Genomic DNA, 6,650 nt, shown 5'->3' with positions numbered 1-6,650 from the left:
GTATAAGAATATGTATATGTATTTTTCCATATGTGTATTTTCATACACTGTTTTTAACACTGTTTTTAACAATTTCACCTTAATATCAGAGAATGTGTGACAATCAGTATGTAACACTACAAAGTTCATACAAAGCTTTATACTTTAAATATATTTTATCATCAAAGAATGTATATATGCATTTTAATACTCAGACTGTTTTTTAACATTTTTTATTATTCTCAAAGACTTTTGATAATCTTTTTCTAAAAAAGTGAAACCGGTTAAGTAAATAAATATTTTAAAAAAATAAGTGCATTTTCAAACCTTCTTTCATATATATATATATATATATATATACATATATATATAGAATGGACTCTCCTGTCGCAGGCGACGTATGAGTGTTTAGCTTTTACTGAACGACCTGCGCAAATGACTTGTTTATAGTGATTAAATGTTCGTGCCACGCATTAGCTCACTCCATCAAATAGATGTCTGAACAGGTGCATTGTGTACCACTCATCAGGTGTCGAAGTGATCGCAGAGCAACGTGATACAAAGTGTTTTTGCTCAAGAACACTACACACTGCCTAGTCTAAGAATTGAAATCACGATCGCTATCAGGCTTTAACCAGAATACAATATTGAATTATCAATTCGTCTCAGCGAGTTTACTTTTGGTTGTAGTGCCCGTCTCCACGCAAAATAATTCTAATAGCTGTTTCTTACATAAACATGAAACCAAAGTTTTTCATACGAAAAAAAAAAAAATAGTGTAGTAACGTCCATGCCTTTTCTAGGAACATTAATGACGAGAGAAAATTAAAACAAAAACTCAGTATAAATCGAATTTCAAATATGTTATTATGGAACTTATTTTCTAGCCTAGAGTCTTTGCTAATTTCCTCCAAATGATATAAGCATAATTTCTTTTTACTTACCACAAGAGATTTAGTTTTTGAGTGAAAATCTTAACATGCTAAATCTTTTGATGTAAGATATTCTCAGTGTTATTATGAAAAATTAAAAATAGAATTTCTTTCTACTTGAGTACAATTGTTTTTGTATTTCCGTGTATTTGCGTTCCCTGTTACGGTTCTTGACCATTCGAAACTTTGGCATTAATTAAACATTATCATTTCCTGCGACACATTTAATGATGTAGAAAAGGTGTTAAGTTATCCGCAAAATGGCTATTTACAGATATTACTACATTTGATCGAATGTGAACGATGTAAACAAAATCTCTAGAGGAGATACCGGCATTAATTCAGTGTTCGTAAAATACCTTCCCAAATAATTGATATCCAGCGAAATTCTTATCGTGTGGTGAAACACAACAGTATAAAAATAATATCCTGTTTTCAATCACTATCTACCAATCGTAATTCCATTTAGTTTTCTATCGAAGCATTTTATTTCAGATCTAAAATATAACTCTTCTAACCCTATCAGGACACGAAAAAAAAAAAAAATACTCTGATGGATTAAAGATAAAACAATATTCACTTTTCTGTACAATAATGTTAAGGATCAGATTTTATCATTTTAGGTACATAACAACAGACCAAATATGTATACAGTGTTAAAATAAAAGCTACCAATAGTTTCATGCCACGGTAATTTTTCCATGTGCTTGCATTTGTTGAAATCTGGAATTAGATACGAAATTTCCTGCAAACACAAGCACATGGTCAAATTTCTTCTGTCGAACTGGAGGACACAACTCTCTTCAGATTGAGTAGCTGTCTGGTAGACTTTGGCGCTCTCATCATTGAATTATTCTATACCAGTCAGATTAATTGTTTTCTATAGACAAAGGTGACGCAATTCTTGGCTCTTTTTTGTTTTTTGTTTTTATTCACATTTTGTTTTCTCATTCCACTTTTTGCATCAATCTTCTGTTTCTTTTTTTTTCGTATTTTCCTATATACAAGCATCCTGGTAATCAAATAAAAAATGACCATGGGCATGGAGCCTGTAAGAATGCTTGGAGATACAAGCCATGTTATATAAATCTGTCGAATTACTGTGTATCCATGGCGTATAACAGTTGGTGACTCTTATTTTAACACTGTGTACATTAAATGATATTTATCTCTCACTGAATAGAATACTTTTTAGCTGATCCTACCTATTACAGAACAGTAAACTATATTCTATTACCTTATTCTTTTACTTATTCTATTCATTTGACTGTGGCCATGCTGGAGCACCGCCTTAAAGGGTTTTAGTCGAAGAAATCGACCCCGGACTTATTTTTTGTAAGCATAGTACTTATTCTATCGGTCTCTCGCCGAACCGCTAAGTTACGGGGCGTAAACACACCAACATCGGTTATCAAGCGATGGTGGCTGGGACAAAGACAGGTACACTTTCTTCTAACAATTTTAGATATAATTTATTCGTCACCCATATATCTAATTTTCTAAATTTATAATTATGCTAAATTGTAATAGCCCCCCCTTTTTTCTATTGTGAATTTGACTAGCACCCCTATTTTATCTTAAAATTTTATTCCATTATTTCTCAAGGTCTTTAATATGGTAATGTATATAAGTAAATTTAGCTTCTTCTATTTTATTTCTTCTCACTATCATCCCCACCCCATCACCCACTCCATTATTACTACTTTATGCCTTGTCCATTTGGAAGATTAAGTCGACATATAGTCCCATCACTTTTGATAATTTAGTAAGCTGACCTGTCATAAATTGCTTCTCTTACTTCTACAGTACACATAAACAACTTAAGATAAACAAATCTAGACGATCGGAGCCGATCCTTCCCCTATTGTTAGAAGTTTAGATAACTGAGTCACTTGGGTCAATTATCTCCTCCCACTACTATAAACTCTAACATCTCAAAAATTCTTCCTTGTTCTGACCAAATTCTGATAAGTTCAATCTGCCAACTGAAATCTAGCTAGATCAATGTAAACATTTTTACTCCGAAAATTTGTTAACTACGTTGAATAAGTTGAACTGTCCTTCATGTTTGAAGACTATGAATTCATCTGTCGATAACGGTTTTTTTACAATGATGTAATGCTCTCATTAATCAGTTAAAGGGTTCGTTTGAAACGGCCGTAATGAATTGACACCTGTACATCTTTGTTACTTATATTTTATTGTGTGATAAGAAACTTGCTTCCCAGTCACATGGTTATGGGTTCAGTCCCACTGCATGGCACCTTCGACAAGTGTCTTCTACTATAGCTTCAAGCCGACCAAAGCCTTGCGAGTAGATTTGGTAGATGGAAACTGAAAGAAGCCTGTCGTATATATGTATGTATGTATGTATGTATGTATGTATGTATGTATGTATGTATGTATGTGTTTGTGTGTCTGTGTTTGTCCCCCCAACATCGCTTGACAACCGATGTTGGTGTGCTTAAGTCCCTGTAATTTAGCGGTTCGGCAAAAGCGACCGATAGAATAAGTACTAGGCTTACAAATAAAAAGTCCTGGGGTCGATTTGTTCAACTAAAGGCGGTGCTCCAGCATGACCACAGTCAAATGACTGAAGCAAATAAAAGAATAACATGTATGTATGTATGTATGTATGTATGTATGTATGTATGTATGTATGTATGTATATATATGTATGTATGTATGTATCTATCTATATTAATACCAATTTTCTTCTGATTCATGATCTAAGTTTCGTGGGCAAGTAGTACGAAATCGGAAGTAGAGTAACGGATTTGGGACAAATTCAAGATGGCTCCTAGATGTTGAACCTCTGTATACGAGGGTGGGCTGAAAATGTTCATAGGCTAACTATGAAGGAGTAAATACTAGAACTGTGAAATCTTGCATTTGAATTCCTTATTGTAGTTTTTTATTACTTCGTTTATGTTATTAATGCACTAAAGTATGAACACCACGACCTCCATTTATTCGCACCTGTTAAAGGATAAATATCCATTGATTGAAATCTTCTCTGATTAAAAATTATGAAGCAATCGAGTGAATGAAATTAATACATTAACTGTTCCTAGTTTTACAATTACCAACTTTTGCAGGGAACTATGTAGTTGGTTGCTTAAAACTTGTTTTAATCATTTTTAAAAGGATCCTGAATACCAAAGTATTTGATTCTGGACAATAAAGATGTGTCTGCAACTGCAAATAATTTAGTTTGGCGCTTTTATTACCATGTAAACTACTCATTTCATCGAAAATACCGGACAGAATATAACAATTAGCGCGAACCTTATATTTCCGACTAGAATGGCTGTGAGCTGGCAGAATCGTTACCGCGCCGGACAAAATGCTGAGCGGCATTTCTTTCGACTTTACGTTCTGAGTTCAAATACTGCCGGGGTTGACTTTGCCTTTCATCATTTTGGGGTCGATAAACAAGTACCAGTTGCACACTGAGGTCGATGTAATTTACTTGTTTCCTCCCCCGAAATTGCTGACCTTCTGCCACACTTGAGACCAAATATGTCCAAGTAGCAAGAAGTATATCCTTCATATACAGCTTTTCTCACACATACTCTTTTACTTGTTTCAGTCATTTGACTGCGGCCATGCTGGAGCACCGCCTTTAGTCGAGCAAGTCGACCCCAGGACTTATTCTTTGTAAGCCTAGTACTTATTCTAGCGGTCTCTTTTGCCGAACCGCTAAGTTACGGGGACCTAAACACACCAGCATCGGTTGTCAAACGATGTGGGGGGGACAAACACAGACATACAAATACACACACACATATACTCTTTATTCTTTACTCTTTACTCTTTACTCATTTACTCTTTTACTTGTTTCAGTCATTTGACTTCGGCCATGCTGGAGCACCATCTTTAGTCGAACAAATCGACCCCAGGACTTATTCTTTGGAAGCCTCTTACTTATTCTATCGGTCATACATATATATGACCGTCTTCTTTCAGTTTCCGTCTACCAAATCCACTCACAAGGCTTTGGTCGGCCCGAGGCTATAGTAGAAGACACTTGCTCAAAGTGTCACGCGGTGGGACTGAACCCGGAACCATGTGGTTGGTAAGCAAGCTACTTACCACATAGCCACTCCTGCGCCTATCTTTAACTTTTACTTGTTTCAGTCACTGGACTGCAGCTATGCTGGAGATACTGCCTTGAAGGGTTTAATCGAACAAATCGAACCCCATTACTTATTGTTAAAATCTAGCACTTATTCTGTCGGACATTTGCCGAACTGCTACGTTACGGCGACATAAACAAACCAGCACCGTTTGTCGAGTGATAGTGGGGACATTCGCAAACGCAGATACGCACTCACGTAAATATACACATACACGCATATGTGACAAACTTCCACGCAATTTCCTCCCACAGAATTCACTCGCAGGGCATTAATTGAGCCGAGGCTATAGTAGAAGATTCTTGCCAGGGGTGCCGCACAGTGGGATCGAAACTACATGGTTGCTGAGCGAGCTTGTTTACCACGTAGCCATTCCTACGCCTGACATACAGCTTCCGCTTATTTTAAATGAAGGTTGGTTTAAACTGTAAGGTTTATAACTTTGAAGTTCAGAACCTGTTGTTTAGAGTCTTAGCCATAAGGTTTATAACCTGCTAAACTAATAAGAGATTGTCTTTAACTTGACAAGCTTGGATTTCTTTGTTTCATATCCCATTTCGATCTAACAAGTAGAAAGCTGAAGGGTAAGACACAAACAACTTCAAGACAATCTGGTTTTTCTGCAATACCTTCTTGCAAATTAAGTTATCCCGTCTTTTCTTCAAGCATTTGAAAATTAAACACGGCTCGGAAGATTTTTTGTTTACAGCAAAAGAAATCTCATTTATATGTGACAGAATGTAACTTACATTTTAATGATAAATGTTTCAAGCTTCTATTTTATATCAAATAAATAGATAGTTTCTATATATTGTGGTGTTTTAGAATTCTTTCTAAGCGTTTGGTTAATTGCGAATTTACTGAATAATTTACAGCACTTTAAAATTAAACTCATGTTTCATCTTAAACTTCGTCTTAATGGCGTACATTTCCAGTTTGTTTTTGTAAACGAGTGTTTTCTTCTACTCAAACATTTATTTCATTTGTTACATATATACATACATTTATTACTACACACACATACACACACAAATACACTCATGCACTCAGACATCCACACACACACGCATACATACACTTACATGCATACATAACATACATATATATACATACATTTAGTGCTACACACACACACACACACGTATATATATATATATCGCTTTTATCGCAGTAACATTCTCGATAAATTACTTCTCTAAATCAGGTAACTGCGTTAGCAATCATACAATGAATGGGTAGCTGTGCGCGCATGTGTGTGTGTTTGTGTGTGCGCGCGCATTTTCCAGCTTGAATAATGACAATGGTGTTTCAAAGTAGATGCTTAAATACTTTGAATCAAGAAGTGGCGAGGTAGCGAAAACGTTAGAATGGATTAATGAGCTCACTTTGCAATCAAATGGATTTGAGTTCTGTCACACTGCGCAGCACACTGAGCAAGCGTCTTCTACTATAGCCTCAGACCGGCCAATGCTCTGTGAGGGAAATTCGTAGGTGGAAGTTGTGTGGAAAGCTGTCGTACACACACACACACACACGCACACACACATATATGTGTGTGTGTGTATATATATATATATATATATATATATATATATATACT

This window comes from Octopus bimaculoides, chromosome 5 (assembly GCF_001194135.2).
Source record: "Octopus bimaculoides isolate UCB-OBI-ISO-001 chromosome 5, ASM119413v2, whole genome shotgun sequence".
NCBI classification, from domain to species: domain Eukaryota; kingdom Metazoa; phylum Mollusca; class Cephalopoda; order Octopoda; family Octopodidae; genus Octopus; species Octopus bimaculoides.
This window is presented reverse-complemented; position numbering follows the sequence as displayed.